Source organism: Procambarus clarkii, unplaced genomic scaffold (genome assembly GCF_040958095.1).
Source record: "Procambarus clarkii isolate CNS0578487 unplaced genomic scaffold, FALCON_Pclarkii_2.0 HiC_scaffold_95, whole genome shotgun sequence".
In the NCBI taxonomy this organism is placed as follows: Eukaryota; Metazoa; Arthropoda; class Malacostraca; order Decapoda; family Cambaridae; genus Procambarus; species Procambarus clarkii.
This window is the reverse complement of record NW_027189128.1, coordinates 3,111,936-3,139,052: the sequence shown is the minus strand read 5'-3', so window position 1 is coordinate 3,139,052 and position 27,117 is coordinate 3,111,936. Positions and strand designations below refer to the sequence as shown.

Below are 27,117 nucleotides of genomic sequence, written 5' to 3'. Positions count from 1 at the left end.
CATAATGAAATGGGTAGCTTTATCATTTCATAAGAAAAAAATTAGAGAAAATATATTAAATCAGTAAAATTTGGCTTATTAGGCAAATCAGGCCTTGCATAGTAGGGTGAGAAGTGCGTTCTGGCTACTAGGTACGACATTATATATATATATATATATATATATATATATATATATATATATATATATTAGTATATTTTGGTAGCAGTCTTTCCTGTAGACATATATTATTAAATATGACCGAAAAAGTAAGATTAATAATTCTAACACGAATTTTCTCAATCCTTCGTACATTATGCTTCACTGTTGGAGGTAAATCAAAAATCACTTCTCCAAAATTCATTTTTATTTCTAGTCTGACGCGACACGGGCGCGTTTCGTAAAACTTATTACATTTTCAAAGACTTCACAAATACACAACTGATTACAACTTGCGTTTCCCTGATTTTATATCTACATTTGAATGAGGTGGGAAGGGTGATGTGGCATTACATTTGAGTGAGGTGGGAAGGATGATGTGGCATTAACACAAGACAGAACACTAGAGGATATTAATAGGGTATTAAAAGTATCAACACAAGACAGAACACGAAAAAATGGGTATTGAATAGAAGTGTTTGTAGAAAGCCTATTGGTCCATATTTCTTGATGCTTCTATATTGGAGCGGAGTCTTGAGGTGGGTAGAATATAGTGGTGCAATAATTGGCTGTTGATTGCTGGTGTTGACTTCTTGATGTGTAGTGCCTCGCAAACGTCAAGCCGCCTGCTGTCGCTGTATCTATCGATGATTTCTGTGTTGTTTACTAGGATTTCTCTGGCGATGGTTTGGTTATGGGAAGAGATTATATGTTCCTTAATGGAGCCCTGTTGTTTATGCATCGTTAAACGCCTAGAAAGAGATGTTGTTGTCTTGCCTATATACTGGGTTTTTTGGAGCTTACATTAAGGAACAATATGTTCCATTAAGGAACATATAATCTCTTCCCATAACCAAACCATCGCCAGAGAAATCCTAGTAAACAACACAGAAATCATCGATAGATACAGCGACAGCAGGCGGCTTGACGTTTGCGAGGCACTACACATCAAGAAGTCAACACCAGCAATCAACAGCCAATTATTGCACCACTATATTCTACCCACCTCAAGACTCCGCTCCAATATAGAAGCATCAAGAAATATGGACCAATAGGCTTTCTACAAACACTTCTATTCAATACCCATTTTTTCGTGTTCTGTCTTGTGTTGATACTTTTAATACCCTATTAATATCCTCTAGTGTTCTGTCTTGTGTTAATGCCACATCATCCTTCCCACCTCACTCAAATGTAATGCCACATCACCCTTCCCACCTCACTCAAATGTAGATATAAAATCAGGGAAACGCAAGTTGTAATCAGTTGTGTATTTGTGAAGTCTTTGAAAATGTAATAAGTTTTACGAAACGCGCCCGTGTCGCGTCAGACTAGAAATAAAAATGAATTTTGGAGAAGTGATTTTTGATTTACCTCCAACAGTGAAGCATAATGTACGAAGGATTGAGAAAATTCGTGTTAGAATTATTAATCTTACTTTTTCGGTCATATTTAATAATATATATATATATATATATATATATATATATATATATATATATATATATATATATATATATATATATATATATATATATATATATATATATATATATATATATATATATATATATATGTCGTACCTAGTAGCCAGAACGCACTTCTCAGCCTACTATGCAATTCCTGATTTGCCTAATAAGCCAAGTTTTCCTGAATTAATATATTTTCTCTAATTTTTTTCTTATGAAATGATAAAGCTACCCATTTCATTATGCCTGAGGTCAATTTTTTTTTATTAGAGTTAAAATTAACGTAGATATATGTCCGAACCTAACAAACCCTACCTAACCTAACCTAACCTATCTTTATAGGTTAGGTTAGGTTAGGTAGCCAAAAAAGTTAGGTTATGTTAGGTTAGGTAGGTTAGGTAGCCGAAAAACAATTAATTCATGAAAACTTGGCTTATTAGGCAAATCGGGCCTTGCATAGTAGGCTGAGAAGTGCGTTCTGGCTACTAGGTACGACATATATATATATATATATATATATATATATATATATATATATATATATATATATATATGTCGTACCTAGTAGCCAGAACTAACTTCTCAGCCTACTATTCATGGCCCGATTTGCCTAATAAGCCAAGTTTTCCTGAATTAATATATTTACTATAATTGTTTTCTTATGAAATGATAAAGCAACCCTTTTCTCTATGTATGAGGTCAATTTTTTTTTATTGGAGTTAAAATTAACGTAGATATATGACCGAACCTAACCAACCCTACCTAACCTAACCTAACCTATATTTATAGGTTAAGTTAGGTTAGGTAGCCAAAAAAAGCTAGGTTAGGTTAGGTTAGGTAGGTTAGGTAGACGAAAAAACATTAATTCATGAAAACTTGGCTTATTAGGCAAATCGGGCCTTGAATAGTAGGCTGAGAAGTGCGTTCTGGCTATTAGGTACGACATATATATATATATATATATATATATATATATATATATATATATATATATATATATATATATACATATATATACATATATATACATATACATATATATACATATATATACATTATATATATTATATAAAATAATATATGCTATATATAGCCACTTTGAAGAAAGTGGCTATATAGAGCAAAATAAAAACGAAGGGAGGTGAACGAAACACCATTTCCTTCACCAATGTAGTATATTATCACCGTTAAAAGTATATATGTAGCAAAATAAATAGACTTACTACACGAATATTTGTCGCTTTCGCACAGGACACTCAAAACACATGCAATGCAGTGTTCGTTAAGCCCAGTGTTTCCCCCCACACTCGGTACCTTTTTCCAACTGTACTGAGAAGCACTGGCGAGTTTCACCTTGTACGTGGGTCGATCCACAGACAGTGTCACGAGGTGCCTCTACCCCACTATAGCCCTCCAACTGCACGCTGGCAGAGGACTTCAACCACACGCTGAACGGGGTCACGCCACTATGTACAGGGGTAGTTATCCCCTGGCAGGAGTCCCTAGCAGCAGGCTAGCAGCTCCTTGTCGTCAGGTACTCTCCCAAGGCAATCCTCGGGTACGCCGATCTCTATCCACACTGCGAAATCCAACAGCCAACACACTGCTAAGATCAGCGGCGGCTTCCGGGGTCTTCTTCTACGACCCAGCGGAGAGTACTAGGATCACCCAAGGTAAATTGCCATCCTCAGTACCACTGCTGCCCCACGTCACTTCTATGGACACAGACACATCATCAGTTAAATGGAAGGTACTGGTGAAACCAGGAAGTAATACCTACTTACTGGGGAATTGACATCGTGCTCCGTAGCACAACAGATGGCGCTGGTCTGGAGCCGCCACCTCACCAGAGGTCATCCACAGCAACGTCTGTCTGACCAAGGCAGGAATCTTGAGCCACTTGTTACGATCACTCCATCACCAAAAGATGGCGTTGCCTACATAGCGTCCAATATCAGGGAAGTTCGGGTGTGGACTCGTAGATGGCGCTGGAACTGCTACTCTACCCCCTGACAAGGGTGACGAGTCCGTAACAATATATATATATTGTTACGGATGCATGTGTACTCACCTATTTGTGCTTGTGGGAGTTGAGCTCTGGCTCTTTGGTCCCGCCTCTCAACTGTCAATCAACTGATTTACAGGTTCCTGAGCCTACTGGGCTCTATCATATCTTCACTTGAAATTGTGTATGGAGTCTGCTTCCATCACTTCACTTCCTAATGCATTCCATTTATCAACCACTCTGACACTAAATATGTTCTTTCTAACGTCTCAATGGCCCATTTGGGCACTCAGTTTCCACCTGTGTCCTATTGCATGTGCCCCTTGTATTAAATAATCATTCTTTATCTACCCTTTTAATTCCTCTGAGAATCTTGTATGTGGTGATTATGTCCCCTCTAACTTGTCCTGTCTCCCAGTGACGTGAGGTTTAATTCCCGTAGTCTCTCCTCGTAGCTCTCCTAAGGGTGTTGAGCTTTCACAAATAGGTGAATACTCACACAGCAGCATATGCCAGGTTGGCTAACATAAGAACGGTGTGTGTGTGTGTGTGTGTGTGTGTGTGTGTGTGTGTGTGTACTCACCTAGTTGTACTCACCTAGTTGTGTTTGCGGGGGTTGAGCTCTGGCTCTTTGGTCCCGCCTCTCAACCGTCAATCAACAGGTGTACAGATTCATGAGCCTATCGGGCTCTGTCATATCTACACTTGAAACTGTGTATGGAGTCAGCCTCCACCACATCACTTCCTAATGCATTCCATTTGTCAACCACTCTGACACTAAAAAAGTTCTTTCTAATATCTCTGTGGCTCATTTGGGCACTCAGTTTCCACCTGTGTCCCCTTGTGCGTGTTCCCCTTGTGTTAAATAGACTGTCTTTATCTACCCTATCAATCCCCTTCAGAATCTTGAATGTGGTGATCATGTCCCCCCTAACTCTTCTGTCTTCCAGCGAAGTGAGGTTTAATTCCCGTAGTCTCTCCTCGTAGCTCATACCTCTCAGCTCGGGTACTAGTCTGGTGGCAAACCTTTGAACCTTTTCCAGTTTAGTCTTATCCTTGACTAGATATGGACTCCATGCTGGGGCTGCATACTCCAGGATTGGCCTGACATATGTGGTATACAAAGTTCTGAATGATTCTTTACACAAGTTTCTGAATGCCGTTCGTATGTTGGCCAGCCTGGCATATGCCGCTGATGTTATCTGCTTGATATGTGCTGCAGGAGACAGGTCTGGCGTGATATCAACCCCCAAGTCTTTTTCCTTCTCTGACTCCTGAAGAATTTCCTCTCCCAGATGATACCTTGTATCTGGCCTCCTGCTCCCTACACCTATCTTCATTACATTACATTTGGTTGGGTTAAACTCTAACAACCATTTGTTCGACCATTCCATCAGCTTGTCTAGGTCTTCTTGAAGCCTCAAACAGTCCTCTTCTGTTTTAATCCTTCTCATAATTTTAGCATCGTCCGCAAACATTGAGAGAAATGAATCGATACCCTCCGGGAGATCATTTACATATATCAGAAACAAGATAGGACCGAGTACAGAGCCCTGTGGGACTCCACTGGTGACTTCACGCCAATCGGAGGTCTCACCCCTCACCGTAACTCTCTGCTTCCTATTGCTTAGATACTCCCTTATCCACTGGAGCACCTTACCAGCTACACCTGCCTGTCTCTCCAGCTTATGTACCAGCCTCTTATGCGGTACTGTGTCAAAGGCTTTCCGACAATCCAAGAAAATGCAGTCCGCCCAGCCCTCTCTTTCTTGCTTAATCTGTGTCACCTGATCGTAGAATTCTATCAAGCCTGTAAGGCAAGATTTACCCTCCCTGAATCCATGTTGGCGATTTGTCACGAAGTCCCTTCTCTCCAGATGTGTTACCAGGTTTTTTCTCACGATCTTCTCCATCATGTATGTGTGTGTGTGTGTATGAGATACCCTTGGTAAGTGAGAGTGGCAGATAACCATAGACGTTGTGTGGTCAACGTGTGTGTGTGCGTGTGTGTGTGTGTGTGCGGGGGGGGGGGGGGAGGGTTTGGAGGGTCAAACCCACCCTCCAACATTTGGGCAGAACACCACCTCAATCATCAACACTCCCCCAACTTCCAGCTGGTGCTTGTAGATGCCCCATGTAACAAATGTCTCGCATAAGCCTGCAGTTTTTGAGACATTTAAACTCCTCAAGAAGCACCTCAAGGTAACCTCATGACAGTGGCGTCGCACCAATATAAATTGTATTGGATTTTATCCCGAAAAAACAATATACTGACTTGATGTATATGTATGTATGTATGTATGTATGTATGTATGTATGTATGTATGTATGTATGTATGTATGTATGTATGTATGTATGTATGTATGTATGTATGTAAGAATGTAAGTATGTATGTATGTATGTATGTATGTATGTATGTATGTATGTATATATGTATGTATGCATGAATGTATTCCTAATCACGCCAAAGACTGCCTCTCTATCATCTAGCTTAAGATAAAAATAACCAAGTACTACATAATCAACTCCATGTAACCTACCTTATCTACTAAGTGTCACCTATATAATTTAAATTCATGCCGTTGATCTCAGTCTTGTCTTAGTTTTTAAGTATTTTCTGAACCTGTCCTCTTACAAATTACGTTTGAATTTGACCGTTTGCCCGTATGGTCGAAAATGGACGTAATTTGAAAATGAAAAATAATTGAAAATAAATTTTGGAGTTTTTCTTCCAAAACAGCAAGTTAAGGGTCCTCTGGAAGGTTAATAGGGCAGGAAGTTCTCCTAAGGTTTCAAAACGTCATGAAAACAGTTAACTGAAAGTTTCCTCTCCTAACCTTACCGAGTAAGCCGGAGGACTCACAACAGAAAACGTGATAGTACATGACTTTCGTGAGCCAATTTAATGTCAAATTACGTTCATTTTGGCCATAACGCGCATGCGGGTGTAGAGCAACGTAATTTTATGAGGGCATGTTGGCCCCAACTGGTGTGGGTATGGGTATTGGTAGTTTTAAGGATAGTATATACTAGCTCTATCTAGAAATCCAGCAAGCTAATTGTAACGCAATATGTTTGTATGTACTTTTACCTACATAAACTATTTATTTATTCATATTATTTTATGCATGTACCTGACATGGGTGATGGAGCCATCACCCATGACCTATGACTTAAATGGATGTCATGGTGAAGGAAACCATTTAGGACCCCAACCCATGAGCTGTAGTTGACCCCATACCCCAACCCATGAGTTGCAGTTGACCCCATACCTCAACCCATGAGCTGTAGTTGACCCCATACCCCAACCCATGAGTTGCAGTTGACCCCATACCTCAAGCCATGAGCTGCAGTTGACCCCATACCCCAACCCATGAGCTGCAGTTGACCCCATACCTCAACCCATGAGCTGTAGTTGACTCCATACCTCAACCCATGAGCTGTAGTTGACCCCATACCCCAACCCATGAGCTGCAGTTGACCCCATACCTCAACCCATGAGCTGTAGTTGACCCCATACCCCAACCTATGAGCTGTAGTTGACCCCATACCCCAACCCATGAGCTGTAGTTGACCCCATACCCCAACCCATGAGCTGCAGTTAACCCCATACCTCAACCCATGAGCTGCAGTTGACCCCATACCCCATTCTGTGTGTAGTAGTTAACCCAGTACCCATTCTGTGGAGGGTAGAGGACGCCATACCCATCCTGTTTTCACCTAATTGTGCTTTCATGTGTTGAGCTTTGGCTCTATGGTCCCACCTAGAGTACCAGATCCCATAGGCACTACCGGATGGGTATGGGGCAGTACCGCACCCTTTAGCAATCCTCTGGGCAGTACTTGATCCTGTAGGCAATAGCGGACTCCATAACCATCTTCAGGTGGTAGTGGACACCTGGGGGTCCCATCCCGGGGCGGTAGAGGACCCATACCCATTCTGTGGGCAGAAGTGAACTATTCACCCATCTTCCGGGCAGTAGTGTTTCCCCCATACCTATCATGTGAGCAGTAGTGTAACCCATACTCCTCTTGAGGGCCTTAGGGGACCCCATACTCATCCTGTGGGCGGTACTGGGCCACATACCCATCATAAAGGAGGAAGTGGACCATACATTCATCCTCTGGGCGGTAGTGGACCCCATACCCATGCTTTGGGGTAATGGACCTCATAACCATCCAGTGGATGGAAGTGAATCCCATAGTCTTCCTGTTGGCGGTAGTGGATCCCATGCCCATGCTGTGGGCAGTAATTCACCCCATGCCAATCATGAGGCTGTATTGGACCATCCTATACCCATCCTATAGGTGGTAATGGACCCCATACCCATCCAACAGGTGATAGTGGACCCCATACCTATCCTTTTAGGTGGTAGTGGACTCATCGTGAGATTTGTTGTGGACCATAGATCTATCCTGTTTTCAGTAGTGTACCCCCATTTTAACTTCGGGTTGTTTTGCCTGAAACGCTATGTGTACTACAATATTTAGGTATTGTAGGTACTAGCTCTATCTATAAATCAATCGGAATGTTTGTAACTCTGCATGTATGTACTTTTCGTAAATAAAATATTAATATTATTATTATTATTAATATTATCATTTTCTGCTGACGTTCCTGCAATTCACTCTCTTTAGATTTCAAAGCACACACAATTGTATATTAAATTCATTTAGAGCCCCATAATAATATGTAATAATTTTTAATGCTTATTATAATTTATTTAGAACTACCATGATTTCTCAAAACAAAACTAGGAGCCTTCAATTGGATGTAGCTTATCCATGATACTCGAATAACATGGAAAATAGTACGTAAATTTTACATCAGAAGTTTTACTGGAAAAATACAAGCATCCCCCATTAAAATTTGAGCAAACGAACCCTTATGCTCTTTACAGTAATGTGACGGGTACTATGAGACTATGGTACTTGAGGAAGGGTTGGTGCCTGGTGATAGGAAATAGCTGGAAATCTACCACAGATAAACTATGAACATTAGCATATAAGCCTTTGGCCACATAGGTACTACGTTATAGCCAGAGCGGGATGCAGTAACACAGAGGAAGCACAGACTGCACACAGACCGGTAGTGTGTGATAAATATCACCAGTAACATAGCAGATACCAGAGAGTTGTCTCATTAGTGTGGAAGATAATCTAGAAAGGAACCCATATTTTTCTCACTGGTGTCGCTTTTTGTCACTCAACGTTCCGTCCACCTCGTTATAGATAAGCGTAGCGGTGACTTGTGTCTCTTATCTGGTGTTACTGTTGACGCCAGTGTAGTTGTGAGTAGTGTACTGTTAACAGTTCTCGTGCGTGTGAAGTGTCTTGCTTTTGGTTTTACCAGGATGTATTGATATTATCTGTTGTGAACACTGTTCATGGTGTCCCGGAGGTACTGACCATTGAGTGACCACAAGGCCTTGACCTGTGTGTGACACTTGGCCACATTCACAGTGTGTCCTGGTGTGATGTGGTACGTGATTAAAGACAAACTTTCCTCAACAACTCTCCAGCCTACAGCTTTTGGTAAACCAGCGAGCATTAAGCTTTTGTTAAAGCAAGCAGCAAAAAGCGCTCGGTTAAAGAGGGAGTTTAGAGCTGGTGGCACTTCAGACATCCTCAGGTTATCATCGTCTACCAAAAAGAGGTTTGTGGTAATCTTAATTTTTGTTATTTCATAAAAGTATTTGTTTTAAAGTTCAACAAAAGATTAATAGTATTTCATTAATCAAGAAATAATAGAATGTAAACAATCAATACCATATCAAGTAGGTGGGAGATCCGCTAGCGTCTAAAATGTTCATGTCTTGGGCCAATCGTTCACCCTTCTAAAACAAACTATTTTTTTTTATTGAGGAAAAACATGTAAAGTTGATGGTGACAGGCACCGAAGTCCTCAAAGTTTAAGTCTCCCATCGAATGTTAAGATCGTTTTCTTTTGAAAAAGATGGAATCACTGACTGTGGGAATATTTCTTGAAGATCGGGAGATGCAGGAGAGGTTATGTTGTGTGCTCTTATGCTGCTTCTTGCTGGGCAGCCGAGTGTGATGCTGTTTAGAATTTACTTGTGGAAGTTTATAAATAATGTCTGTATTAAGTAATGAGTAAGTCTCATGGGACAAACGTGTCTCTACACTCATCTGAAGACGTCGGCCACAGATACATAGTCTCCACAGTAGTGTCAAGTGTGGAAAATATTGTACACACTAATGGTGCTCTCTGTGAGTGATGTTGAAGATCCACACTACAAACAATTATAACCACATGTCTACCTCTACCCTGGCGTTGTAAGAACTACATCCACTACGCCAGCGTTCACGACCACCAGGTTCAACACACCATATATGACCACAAGGTTTACCACACCAGTATACATGACCACAAGGTTCACCACACCAGTATACATGACCACAAGGTTCACCACGCCATACATGACCACAAGGTTCACCACACCAGCATACATGACCACAAGGTTCACCACACCAGCATACATGACCACAAGGTTCACCACACCACCATACATGACCACAAGGTTCACCGCACCATACATGACCACAAGGTTCACCACACCAGCATACATGACCACAAGGTTCACAACACCACCATACATGACCACAAGGTTCACCACACCATATATGACCACAAGGTTTACCACACCAGTATACATGACCACAAGGTTCACCACACCAGTATACATGACCACAAGCTTCACCACGCCATACATGACCACAAGGTTCACCACACCAGTATACATGACCACAAGGTTCACCACACCAGCATACATGACCACAAGGTTCACCACACCATCATACATGACCACAAGGTTCACCACACCATACATGACCACAAGGTTCACCACACCAGCATACATGACCACAAGGTTCACCACACCACCATACATGACCACAAGGTTCACCACACCATACATGACCACAAGGTTCACCACACCAGCATACATGACCACAAGGTTCACCACACCATACATGACCACAAGGTTCACCACACCAGCATACATGACCACAAGGTTCACCACACCACCATACATGACCACAAGGTTCACCACACCAGTATACATGACCACAAGGTTCACCACACCAGCATACATGACCACAAGGTTCACCATACCACCATACATGACCACAAGGTTCACCACACCACCATACATGACCACAAGGTTCACCACACCACCATACATGACCACAAGGTTTACCACACCATCATACATGACCACAAGGTTTACCACACCAGCATACATGACCACAAGGTTTACCACACCACCATACATGACCACAAGGTTTACCACACCACCATACATGACCACAAGGTTCACCACACCACCATACATGACCACAAGGATCACCACACCAGCAAACATGACCACAAGGTTCACCACACCACCATACATGACCACAAGGTTCACCACACCACCATACATGACCACAAGGTTCACCACACCAGCATACATGACCACAAGGTTCACCACACCACCATACATGACCACAAGGTTCACCACACCACCATACATGACCACAAGGTTCACCACACCAGCATACATGACCACAAGGTTCACCACACCAGCAAACATGACCACAAGGTTCACCACACCACCATACATGACCACAAGGTTCACCACACCACCATACATGACCACAAGGTTCACCACACCAGCATACATGACCACAAGGTTCACCACACCACCATACATGACCACAAGGTTCACCATACCAGCATACATGACCACAAGGTTCACCACACCACCATACATGACCACAAGGTTCACCACACCATACATGACCATAAGGTTCACCACGCCACCATACATGACCACAAGGTTCACCACACTATACATGACCATAAGGTTCACCACACCACCATATATGACCACAAGGTTCACCACGCCATACATGACCATAAGGTTCACCACACCATCATACATGACCACAAGGTTCACCACACCAGCATACATGACCACAAGGTTCACCACACCATATATGACCACAAGGTTCAGCACGCCACCATACATGACCACAAGGTTCACCACACCAGCATACATGACCACAAGGTTCACCACGCCACCATACATGACCACAGGGTTCACCACACCAGCATACATGACCACAAGGTTCACCACACCATATATGACCACAAGGTTCACCACGCCACCATACATGACCACAAGGTTCACCACACCATACATGACCACAAGGTTCACCACACCATACATGACCATAAGGTTCACCACGCCACCATACATGACCACAAGGTTCACCACACCATACATGTCCACAAGGTTCACCACACCATACATGACGATAAGGTTCACCACGCCACCATACATGACCACAAGGTTCACCACACCACCATGCATGACCACAGGGTTCACCACGCCACCATACATGACCACAAGGTTCACCACATCAGCATACATGACCACAAGGTTCACCACACCACCATACATGACCACAAGGTTCACCACACCACCATACATGACCACAAGATTCACTACACCACCATACATGACCACAAGGTTCACCACACCATACATGACCACAAGGTTCACCACACCAGCATACATGACCACAAGGTTCACCACACCAGCATACATGACTACAAGGTTCACCACGCTACCATACATGACCACAAGGTTCACCACACCACCAAACATGACCACAAGGTTCACCACACCATACATGACCACAAGGTTCACCACACCATACATGACCACAAGGTTCACCACACCAGCATACATGACCACAAGGTTCACCACACCATACATGACCACAAGGTTCAACACACCAGCATACATGACCACAAGGCTCACCACGCCAGCATACATAACCACAAGGTTCACCACACCACCATACATGACCACAAGGTTCACCACACCACTATACATAACCACAAGGTTCACCACACCACCATACATGACCACAAGGTTCACCACACCACCATACATGACCACAAGGTTCACCACACCACCATACATAACCACAAGGTTCACCACACCACCATACATAACCACAAGGTTCACCACACCACCATACATGACCACAAGGTTCACTACACCAGCATCCACGATGTGGGACATTTGGGGCTTGAATCTAATTATTTAAATATTAATGTAGTAAAATAAATTACGAAGGACCACCCGCTTTTATAGTGAAGAGGGAAACTGAGAAATTATGATCATTTGATAATTCCTAGATGAACCAGTAATTATGGATAAAACACTAGAGAATATGATCATAGAAATAATTATTGGGTTGTATAATTAAATGAATCAAACCTCAAACACCTACATTGGGGGGTTATTAATGGAACTCAGTACGTCCAGGAACTAGTGTGGTTCGTTCACTAATCCAAGATATAATAATCTAATCCTATGAATAATTGTGAAATCATTGTCATTATCATTAATGAGAACATAGATTATGAATATAATAATGATAATCATAATAAACACATATCAATCCAATAAACTGAGTTCTGCATGTAAAGGATTACAGATAATAAATTAGAGGAATACAAAGGAATCTTAGCTTAATGACGATTACTTAAAAGTGAGTCACGACGCTTCCTCTGATTCTCCTGGGCTCGGCATGGAACGCTAGGAGCTGATTAACATGGGAGAGGGCAGCTAGGAGAATTCTTCTCACATGCTGCAAAATAAATGTTTACAGTAGCAATTAATTAAACTACTGGATTTCTATGTTCAATAAATTAATATTAACAATGGGTAAAGGATAATGACCTGTGATTTGTTGTTGTTATACGTCGTCACGACAAACTACCCAGCTATAATTCTACACCCTATCAGATGCATCAAATAAGGATAAGATACTTAGCTAATATGGGCACTGTGTAAGTTTAAGTTTGCCGAAATTCGCGTCCCAGGCTCTGGCTTAGCCTATCCTGGATAATGACGCGCTTCACTGGCCGGTCATGTGGAGTCACAAAGAACCAGATTTAATAGGTTCCTTGTATGACACTGACACCAAGTGAAGATATTGTCTGCAAGGCTCTTCACGCCTCACAGTGGCGACTTTCTTCAGGAGAATGGATAGCGTTTACCCTGATGGCTGGGTAATGGCGTCTCCCCGTGAGCACTACGTGAACAGGTCCGCTCGGGAGCGTCTCAGCACGTGCACTGGCGTCCTCTCCCTCCCCGCTCCGCGTCTCGCATTCATTAACCAAGTTATTATTATGGATATCACCATTTCTCGCAGTTGCACTTGAAATGCTCGAGTCAGGACGGGTTTATTATTTGGAGGAGTTAAATATTATTATTTGCCAGTTCAGTGAGAGTAAACATATAATGGAGAAGAATTAATGTCTCTCTATGGCATTCACGTGTGACGTTAATTTTTATTACTAGATAACTGCTATGACTTTAACGCTCTATTCGGCTTTAGTTGGAGGTCAATTTATCTGTAATTAATTATCACACAGAACACCGTTTGTTATAGAGAATCGAATTCAATTCTCAGGCACATTGGATATAAATGTGTTTATTACAATGAAATCTGACGCAATACTGGCGTCGGGTGACGTAAGAATTCTAGCCTATTGTACAGATGTAGTTACTAGTACATGTGAATTCTACGTTGGGTTAATTTTATTACTACAATGATTAGTAGAATTAGTAATAATTAATGAGAATACAACAGTGTTGTATTCGGTGTTGGAAATATCCAACACACGACCACAAGGTTCACCACACCACCATACATGACCACAAGGTTCAACACACCACCATACATGACCACAAGGTTCACCACACCAGCATACATGACCACAAGGCTCACCACGCCAGCATACATAACCACAAGGTTCACCACACCAGCATACATGACCACAAGGTTCACCACACCAGCATACATGACCACAAGGTTCACCAAACCAGCATACATGACCACAAGGTTCACCACACCACCATACATGACCACAAGGTTCACCACACCATACATGACCACAAGGTTCACCACGCCATCATACATGACCACAAGGTTCACCATACCAGCATACATGACCAAAAGGTTCACCACACCATACATGACCACAAGGTTCACCACACCACTATACATGACCACAAGGTTCACCACACCACCATACATGACCACAAGGTTCACCACACCACCATACATGACCATAAGGTTCACCACACCATACATGACAACAAGGTTCACCACACAATACATGACAACAAGGTTCACCACACCAGCATACATGACCACAAGGTTCACCACATCAGCATACATGACCACAGGGTTCACCACACCAGCATACATGACCACAAGGTTCACCACACCATACATGACCACAAGGTTCACCACATCACCATACATGACCATAAGGTTCACCACACCATACATGACCACAAGGTTCACCACACCAGCATACATGACCAGAAGGTTCACCACACCACCATACATGACCACAAGGTTCACCACACCATACATGACCACAAGGTTCACCACACCAGCATACGTGACCAAAAGGTTCACCACACCACCATACATGACCACAAGGTTCACCACATCAGCATACATGACCACAAGGTTCACCAAACCATACATGACCACAAGGTTCACCAAATTATCATACATGACCATAAGGCTCACCACTTCAGCATACATGACCACAAGGTTCACCACATCAGCATACATGACCACAAGGCTCACCACTTTAGCATACATGACCACAGGGTTCACCACACCAGCATACATAACCACAAGGTTCACCACGCCACCATACATGACCACAAGGTTCACCACATCAGCATACATGACCACAAGGTTCACCACATCAGCATACATGACCACAAGGTTCGCCACGCCACCATACATGACCACAAGGTTCACCACACCACCATACATGACCACAAGGTTCACCACGCCACCATACATGACCACAAGGTTCACCACACCACCATATATGACCACAAGGCTCACCACGCCACCATACATGACCACAAGGTTCACCACACCACCATACATGACCCCATGGTTCACCACACCAGCATACATGACCACAAGGTTCACCACACCAGCATACATGACCACAAGGTTCACCACACCACCATACATGACCACAAGGTTCACCACACCACCCATACATGACCACAAGTTTACCACACCACCATACATGACCACAAGGTTCACCACACCACCATACATGACCACAAGTTTACCACAACACCATACATGACCACTAGGTTCACCACACCATACATGACCTCAAGGTTCACCACACCAGCATACACGACCACAAGGTTCACCACACCACCATACATGACCACAAGGTTCACCACACCAGCATACATGTCCACAAGGTTCACCACACCAGCATACATGACCACAAGGTTCACCACGCCACCATACATGTCCACAAGGTTCACCACACCAGCATACATGACCACAAGGTTCACCACGCCACCATACATGACCACAAGGTTCACCACACCATACATGACCCCGAGGTTCACCACACCACCATACATGACCACAAGGTTCACCACACCAGCATACATGACCACAAGGATCACCAGGCCAGCATACATGACCACAAGGTTCACCACACCACCATACATGACCACAAGGTTCACCACACCAGCATACATGACCATAAGGTTCACCACACCATACATGAGCACAAGGTTCACCACACCAGCATACATGACCATAAGGTTCACCACACCAGCATACATGACCACATGGTTCACCACACCAGCATACATGACCACAAGGTTCACCACACCACCATACATGACCACAAGGTTCACCACACCACCATACATGATCACAAGGTTCACCACACCAGCATACATGACCACAAGGTTCACCACACCAGCATAAATGACCACAATGTTCACCACACCAGCATACATGACCACAAGGTTCACCACACCATACATGACCACAAGGTTCACCACACCATACATGACCACAAGGTTCACCACACCATACATGACCACAAGGTTCACCACACCAGCATACATGACCACAAGGTTCACCACACCACCATACATGACCACAAGGTTCATCACACCAGCATACATGACCACAAGGTTCACCACACCACCATACATGACCACAAGGTTCACCACACCAGCATACATGACCACAAGGTTCACCACACCAGCTTATATGACCACAATGTTCACCACACCAGCATACATGACCACAAGGTTCACCACACCATACATGACCACAAGGTTCACTACACCATACATGACCACAAGGTTCACCACACCACCATACATGACCACAAGGTTCACCACACCAGCATACGTGACCACAAGGTTCACCACATCAGCATACATGACCACAAGGTTCACCACACCACCATACATGACCACAAGGTTCACCACACCACCATTCATGACCACAAGGTTCACCACACCAGCATACATGACCACAAGGTTCACCACACCACCATACATGACCACAAGGTTCACCACACCAGCATACATGACCACAAGGTTCACCACACCATACATGACCACAAGGTTCACCACACCAGCATACATGACCACAAGGTTCACCACACCAGCATTCGTGACCACAAGGTTCACCACATCAGCATACATGACCACAAGGTTCACCACACCATACATGACCACAAGGTTCACCACACCACCATACATGACCACAAGGTTCACCACACAAGCATACATGACCACAAGGTTCACCACACCATACATGACCACAAGGTTCACCACACCACCATACATGACCACAAGGTTCACCACACAAGCATACATGACCACAAGGTTCACCACACCACCATACATGACCACAAGGTTCACCACGCTAGCATACATGACCACAAGGTTCACCACACCAGCATACATGACCACAAGGTTCACCACACCATACATGACCCCAAGGTTCACCACACCAATATACATGACCACAAGGTTCACCACACCAGCATACATGACCACAAGGATCACCAGGCCAGCATACATGACCACAAGGTTCACCACACCACCATACATGACCACAAGGTTCACCACACCAGCATACATGACCATAAGGTTCACCACACCATACATGAGCACAAGGTTCACCACACCAGCATACATGACCATAAGGTTCACTACACCAGCATACATGACCACAAGGTTCACCACACCAGCATACATGACCACAAGGTTCACCACACCACCATACATGACCACAAGGTTCACCACACCACCATACATGATCACAAGGTTCACCACACCAGCATACATGACCACAAGGTTCACCACACCAGCATAAATGACCACAATGTTCACCACACCAGCATACATGACCACAAGGTTCACCACACCATACATGACCACAAGGTTCACCACACCATACATGACCACAAGGTTCACCACACCATACATGACCACAAGGTTCACCACACCAGCATACATGACCACAAGGTTCACCACACCACCATACATGACCACAAGGTTCATCACACCAGCATACATGACCACAAGGTTCACTACACCACCATACATGACCACAAGGTTCACCACACCAGCATACATGACCACAAGGTTCACCACACCAGCTTACATGACCACAATGTTCACCACACCAGCATACATGACCACAAGGTTCACCACACCATACATGACCACAAGGTTCACCACACCATACATGACCACAAGGTTCACCACACCATACATGACCACAAGGTTCACCACACCATACATGACCACAAGGTTCACCACACCATACATGACCACAAGGTTCACCACACCAGCATACTTGACCACAAGGTTCACCACATCAGCATACACGACCACAAGGTTCACCACCCCACGATACATGACCACAAGGTTCACCACACCACCATTCATGACCACAAGGTTCACCACACCAGCATACATGACCACAAGGTTCACCACACCACCATACATGACCACAAGGTTCACCACACCAGCATACATGACCACAAGGTTCACCACACAAGCATACATGACCACAAGGTTCACCACACCATACATGACCACAAGGTTCACCACACCACCATACATGACCACAAGGTTCACCACACAAGCATACATGACCACAAGGTTCACCACACCACCATACATGACCACAAGGTTCACCACGCTAGCATACATGACCACAAGGTTCACCACATCAGCATACATGACCACAAGGTTCACCACACCAGCATACATGACCACAGGGTTCACCACACCAGCATACATGACCACAAGGTTCACCACACCATACATGACCACAGGGTTCACCACACCCGCATACATGACCACAAGGTTTACCACACCATACATGACACAAGGTTCACTACAACACCATACATGACCACAGGGTTCACCACACAACCATACTTGACCACAAGGTTCACCACACCATATATGACCACAAGGTTCACCACTCCACCATACATGACCACAAGGTTCACCACACCACCATACATGACCACAAGGTTCACCACACCATCATACATGACCAAAGGGATCACCACACCACCATACATGACCACAAGGTTCACCACACCATCATACATGACCAAAGGGATCACCACACCACCATACATGACCACAAGGTTCTCCACACCAGCATACATGACCACAAGGTTCACTACACCAGTATACATGATCACAGGGTTCACCACACTATACATGACCACAAGGTTCACCACACCAGCATACATGACCACAAGGTTCACCACACCATACATGACCACAAGGTTCACCACGCCATACATGACCACAAGGTTTACCGCACCATATATGACCACAAGGTTCACCACACCATCATTAATGACCACAGGGTTCACCACACCACCATACATGACCACAGGGTTCACCACACCACCATACATGACCACAAGGTTCACCACACCAGCATACATGACCACAAGGTTCACCACACCACCATACATGACCACAAGGTTCACCACACCACCATACATGACCACAAGGTTCACCACACCACCATACATGACCACAAGGTTCACCACATCACTATACATGACCACAAGGTTCACCACACCACAATACATGACCACAAGGTTCACCACACCACCATACATGACCACATGGTTGACCACACCAGCATACATGACCACAAGGTTCACCACACCAGCATACATGACCACAAGGTTCACCACACCACCATACATGACCACAAGGTTCACCACACCATCATACATGACCACAGGGTTCACCATACCATCATACATGACCACAAGATTCACCACACCATCATACATGACCACAAGGTTCACCACACCACCATACATGACCACAAGGTTCACCACACCATATATGACCACAAGGTTCACCACACCACCATACATGACCACAAGGTTCACCACACCACCATACATGACCACAAGGTTCACCACACCACCATACATGACCACAAGGTTCACCACACCAGCATACATGACCACAAGGTTCACCACACCACCATACATGACCACAAGGTTCATCACACCAGCATACATGACCACAAGGTTCACTACACCAGCATACATGACCACAAGGTTCACCACACCACCATACATGACCACAAGGTTCACCACACCATCATACATGACCACAGGGTTCACCATACCATCATACATGACCACAAGATTCACCACCCCACGATACATGACCACAAGGTTCACTACACCACCATACATAACCACAAGGTTCACCACACCAGCATACATGACCACAAGGTTCACCACACCAGCTTACATGACCACAATGTTCACCACACCAGCATACATGACCACAAGGTTCACCACACCATACATGACCACAAGGTTCACCACACCATACATGACCACAAGGTTCACCACACAAGCATACATGACCACAAGGTTCACCACACCATACATGACCACAAGGTTCACCACACCACCATACATGACCACAAGGTTCACCACACAAGCATACATGACCACAAGGTTCACCACACCACCATACATGACCACAAGGTTCACCACGCTAGCATACATGACCACAAGGTTCACCACATCAGCATACAAGACCACAAGGTTCACCACACCAGCATATATGACCACAGGGTTCACCACACCAGCATACATGACCACAAGGTTCACCACACCATACATGACCACAGGGTTCACCACACCCGCATACATGACCACAAGATTCACCACACCATCATACATGACCACAAGGTTCACCACACCACCATACATGACCACAAGGTTCACCACACCATATATGACCACAAGGTTCACCACACCACCATACATGACCACAAGGTTCACCACACCACCATACATGACCACAAGGTTCACCACACCACCATACATGACCACAAGGTTCACCACACCAGCATACATGACCACAAGGTTCACCACACCACCATACATGACCACAAGGTTCATCACACCAGCATACATGACCACAAGGTTCACTACACCACCATACATGACCACAAGGTTCACCACACCAGCATACATGACCACAAGGTTCACCACACCAGCTTACATGACCACAATGTTCACCACACCAGCATACATGACCACAAGGTTCACCACACCATACATGACCACAAGGTTCACCACACCATACATGACCACAAGGTTCACCACACCATACATGACCACAAGGTTCACCACACCATACATGACCACAAGGTTCACCACACCATACATGACCACAAGGTTCACCACATCAGCATACACGACCACAAGGTTCACCACCCCACGATACATGACCACAAGGTTCACCACACCACCATTCATGACCACAAGGTTCACCACACCAGCATACATGACCACAAGGTTCACCACACCACCATACATGACCACAAGGTTCACCACACCAGCATACATGACCACAAGGTTCACCACACAAGCATACATGACCACAAGGTTCACCACACCATACATGACCACAAGGTTCACCACACCACCATACATGACCACAAGGTTCACCACACAAGCATACATGACCACAAGGTTCACCACACCACCATACATGACCACAAGGTTCACCACGCTAGCATACATGACCACAAGGTTCACCACATCAGCATACAAGACCACAAGGTTCACCACACCAGCATACATGACCACAGGGTTCACCACACCAGCATACATGACCACAAGGTTCACCACACCATACATGACCACAGGGTTCACCACACCCGCATACATGACCACAAGGTTTACCACACCATACATGACACAAGGTTCACTACAACACCATACATGACCACAGGGTTCACCACACCACCATACTTGACCACAAGGTTCACCACACCATATATGACCACAAGGTTCACCACTCCACCATACATGACCACAAGGTTCACCACACCACCATACATGACCACAAGGTTCACCACACCATCATACATGACCAAAGGGATCACCACACCACCATACATGACCACAAGGTTCACCACACCATCATACATGACCAAAGGGATCACCACACCACCATACATGACCACAAGGTTCTCCACACCAGCATACATGACCACAAGGTTCACTACACCAGTATACATGATCACAGGGTTCACCACACTATACATGACCACAAGGTTCACCACACCAGCATACATGACCACAAGGTTCACCACACCATACATGACCACAAGGTTCACCACGCCATACATGACCACAAGGTTTACCGCACCATATATGACCACAAGGTTCACCACACCATCATTAATGACCACAGTGTTCACCACACCACCATACATGACCACAGGGTTCACCACACCACCATACATGACCACAAGGTTCACCACACCAGCATACATGACCACAAGGTTCACCACACCAGCATACATGACCACAAGGTTCACCACACCACCATACATGACCACAAGGTTCACCACACCACCATACATGACCACAAGGTTCACCACATCACCATACATGACCACAAGGTTCACCACACCACCATACATGACCACAAGGTTCACCACACCACCATACATGACCACATGGTTGACCACACCAGCATACATGACCACAAGGTTCACCACACCAGCATACATGACCACAAGGTTCACCACACCACCATACATGACCACAAGGTTCACCACACCATCATACATGACCACAGGGTTCACCATACCATCATACATGACCACAAGATTCACCACACCATCATACATGACCACAAGGTTCACCACACCACCATACATGACCACAAGGTTCACCACACCATATATGACCACAAGGTTCACCACACCACCATACATGACCACAAGGTTCACCACACCACCATACATGACCACAAGGTTCACCACACCAGCATACATGACCACAAGGTTCACCACACCAGCATACATGACCACAAGGTTCACCACGCCACCATACATGACCACAAGGTTCACCACGCCACCATACATGACCACAAGGTTCACCACGCCACCATACATGACCACAAGGTTCACCACACCACCATACATGACCACAAGGTTCACCACGCCACCATACATGACCACAAGGTTCACTACGCCACCATACATGACTGTTACGGCCCTCTCGGGACGCAACCTGGTTCTTACTCTGATGTTGCTAGAGGAAGGGTATCCTGCCCCAAGCCAGTAGTGGCTTTCAAGGGATGAGATCCGTAACGCAAGTAAATTAAAGGGGAAGGGAAATAAAGTCAAAAACTTAATAATATAATTAATACCATCACCATAAATACTATATAAACGATTACACGGGGGGGGGGGGGGGGTATAAACACTAGAATGCACAACGTAGTCTTCTTCTGAAGACCCTGGACGTTCACGGTGCTCACGATGCTAAGCTCTTGGTGGTCTTGTGGCCTTATGATGAATCCTTTAATCCTGACTAGTCTACCCTGGCCACAGGCCAGCCAAATCAGAGTTCCACTGGGGGCACTGTCGTGGAGGCCATCAACCACAAGTCCAGCCGATAGCTGTCAGGTTCCGAACAGCGACGCTGGTTAGGCCACTCCATGATCGATACTAAGGTCACGAACCCTAGTCAGGAGCCTCGTGTGATCCCACAGACCATTCTCCTTGCCACAACACCCCAGTGGTTAAGCATCTCCACCAGTCAGTCCCGGGTACTACAATCCCTCAACTGCCACGTCACAGGCAGGGTAACACCACAGTGTTCATCCGGGGGGCGACTCACAGCTGCTACAGCAAACTCTTGGAGACAAGACGGCTGCCCTGGGTAGACTGATCCAACTTCCATTACAGCAGTCCCAGGTCGACTCTGTAATCAGACACGTCATCAGTAACGATTACACACTAGGGCACGTCACTTACCGGCTCAGACCCAAACGCCCACCTATCCACTCCATAGATGGCGATGCTGTCTGAGCGCCACCTCACCAGAGGTCAGCAGCGGCTGTGTTATGAGCTGATCAGGACGGGAAACTAGCCCTTGTGGCTGGTATTTCTCGTCCTCACTTGATGGCGCCGTCCATTTGGAGGGGGTTTCGGGAGCTGACCCACAGATGGCGTGGTCGTCACTGCTCCGTGCTCGGACGTTGGGCTCGGGTCCGTAACACCTCCCCACCAAAAAGAATTTGGTTTGGGGTTCTAAAAAGAGAAACACAAACCAAATTAGTACGGGGACACATCTCCAAATGGACTCACGTACACTAAGAACTGGAATGGCGAGGCTGTCTTGTCCACAGAACGGTCCTACTGGGGAACTCTCGCACAAAGGAAACTTGCAGATGTAAAGCAATGACCTGCCTGACGTACTTTTCCACACCTCCACCGAGATGTTAATCCGGAGCATAATCTCACCTCTCTCGAGTAAGGATTGGTGTAGACACGATCTGGGGCGACTCGACACTTCCCTGCGTCGTGGCACCGATGATGGCTGGTTACAGACGGCATTTCTGGTGTCGGTCCGGTAGTCCTTCAGGGAGACGGGAACCTGGAATACAGGGGTCTGATAATTCAGAGTGATAGCGACAGTGGGTAAGTCAATACTTACTGCATACTCGCCTACTAGGCCCACATCTAGTTCCAACAGAGCTGCTTGTACATCGAAGATGGCATTCGCTCTGCCACCGTCAGGTCGACCAACGTTCCGTATAACGCTGCATCTAGGCTCAGCAATCACGCGGGGGGTGTCAACCTGTCGGAAACAGTCACTCATATTATCATATCTCGTACCTCCTGTATCTACCATCACCTTCCAGGTCCCTTCTTCGACTGCACCATTCACTGTGCGCGTCTCCAATCCCTGGGACCTCTTCACGACGTTCATGGGAGCCATCATCTGTCGGGTCGTCCACTGGTCCTTACTGAGAACACACACAAGAACAAAAAATACCGCTAAGAAACATTCGGTTAATTTAGGGACAAGTTTCCTGAGCCTGTCATGTCCATAGCCGGCAATATCCACTACCTGGCTTGGACCAAAGAAGGCACTAGACCTTTCGAACATACCTCACATACCTCTGACGTCTGGGGAATCTCTGGCCGGTTCAATGAACGTTGTAACTTGCCATACCGCAAGTACACATCCGCCTTCGCTCCAGACTCTTTGGTATTCGTGGGTGCTTGTACACGAGGCCTCTCTTCTCGCTCAGTCGCTTCTGTCATTGTAATCGTATGTTCCTCGTCGGGAGAAGAATCAGGAGACTCTGCTATAATGCTGTCGATCTGCGGGTGAGAGGACAAATTAAACATGTTACCCGATTCCGGGTCTGACTGTACCTGGATATTACCACTGCCTGCTGTTACCTCAGACCTTGCTGTTCCGGCCGACTCGTCCACAATCTTGGGATGATTGGTGCTCCAATCTGTCACCAAGTCGTTGGCTAGTATCGTGTCAATCCCAGCTATAGGGAGGGTATCGACTACTGCCAATGCACATGTGCCGCTGAAGTAAGGCGAGTCGAGATAAACCGGTACTTAGGGGGCGATGTACTGCGTCTTAGGAAACCCAACCAGGACAACCTTTGGTCTCCCATCCACACTTACTCCCTCGGGTAATGAGCTTCTCACGATCAGGGACTGGGCTGCTCCACTATCTCTGAGCACTACAACTGACCTACCAGTATGATCACTCGATACATACCCGCCTGAAGTGAGGGGCGAACAAACTTGGTTCTTCCTGTGTAGTCATAGACCGGCTTCCTACTGGTGTTGTCACACAGCTCACTAACATCACCTCCCTACGTGGGCCGCTTCCTCTTCTGCCTCGGCACATAGCAGCTACATGCCCTTTCTGCCCACAAGTCCAGCACACCATATTCCTCCTCGGACTCCGGTGTTTCAGACTGTTAGGACTAGTCCTTCGAGGGCTACTTGGGGGCGTCTTCTCAACGCTTCGTGGGACGGGTCTCTCCTCTTCCTGATGAGGTTTATCAAACTGGCGGGGGTAATTCCTCGGGACGTACTTAGCAGAAGGCCTGTGCGTCAGGATGTATTCCTCAGCCATGGTGGCTGCCGCACTCAAGGTCTCTACCTGCTGTTCCTCTAAGTACGTCTTCAGATCTCCCGACAGACAGTCCTTGAAGTCCTCTAACAGTATGAGCTGCTCGAGGTCTTCTTTGGTCTCCACCTTCCGAGAGGTACACCATTCCTGGAAAAGTCGCTCCTTGATTGTGGCGAATTCGGTGAAAGTGTGCTCTGAGGTCTTTTTCACGTTCCTGAACTTCTGCCTGTAAGCCCCGGGACCAATTGGTACCCCATTAGCACTACCTTCTTCACCTTGTCATAATCGCCGGAGTCGTCAAGGGACAACGTGGAGTAGGCGATTTGGGCCTTCCCAGTCAAGACTGACTGTATCATGATGGCCCAATTCTCCCTTGGCCACTCCAAAGAGGCAGCGACTTTCTCGAAGGCCGCGAAGAACTTCGACACTTCCTTCTCGTTGAACTTCGGGACCATTTTGATGTTCCTCACCGGATCGAAAATACTTGTTCCAGTTGTTTGTCTCTGACCACCGCCTAATCGCATTACTTCTAGCTCATGTTGTCTCTCTTTTTCCTTTTCTTCTCTCTCTTGCGCTTCTCTTTCTCGTTTCTCTTCTCTTTCTCTTTCTCGCTCTTCTTTCCTTTCTTCTAATTCTAAACGCCTCATTTCTAATTCTTTATCTTTCAATTCTCGTTCTATTTCTAATTTCTTCCATTCAATTTCACGATTTATTTCCAAGGCACGCATTTTGACTGTAAGTAAACTTATGTTCAGCTCACCTGCATCACTGTCAATGTCACTGCCTTTATCTTCCTTTTCAGTGGAAGCTACTTCTTCACTTTCTTTTGTTCCTTGTGCCTCACTTTCTTGTTTCTCATCGGCCTTCAAATGCCGGTGAACCTTGGACAAGATCTCCACACGGGAATCACTGGCACGGATCTTGATCTCCAGGTAGGCACTCACCAGTACAAGTTCCTGTTTTCCCAGATATTTCAATCTGGCAAGACAGTCCTCCCTGTTCAGAAAGGCCGGAACATCGTCCAGATCGTCGATGGTAGCTTTTTCTGCCATTGTCACAGATGGAACACTTAGCACTTAACACACCGCTCCACTTTAGCACTTAACGCACCGAGCACTGT

General features: G+C 45.5%; 1 protein-coding gene across 1 annotated transcript in view; it reads left to right on the top strand.

The window, feature by feature from the left end:
* Positions 1 to 8,920: 8,920 nt before the first annotated feature.
* The window catches only part of LOC138360095 (uncharacterized), a 157,184-nt gene continuing 138,987 nt past the window's right edge, over positions 8,921 to 27,117 (top strand). The window contains exon 1 of the mRNA XM_069320036.1: positions 8,921 to 9,266. The gene's annotated coding sequence lies outside the window, so the exon portion shown is untranslated. The remainder of the gene's footprint in view (positions 9,267 to 27,117) is intronic.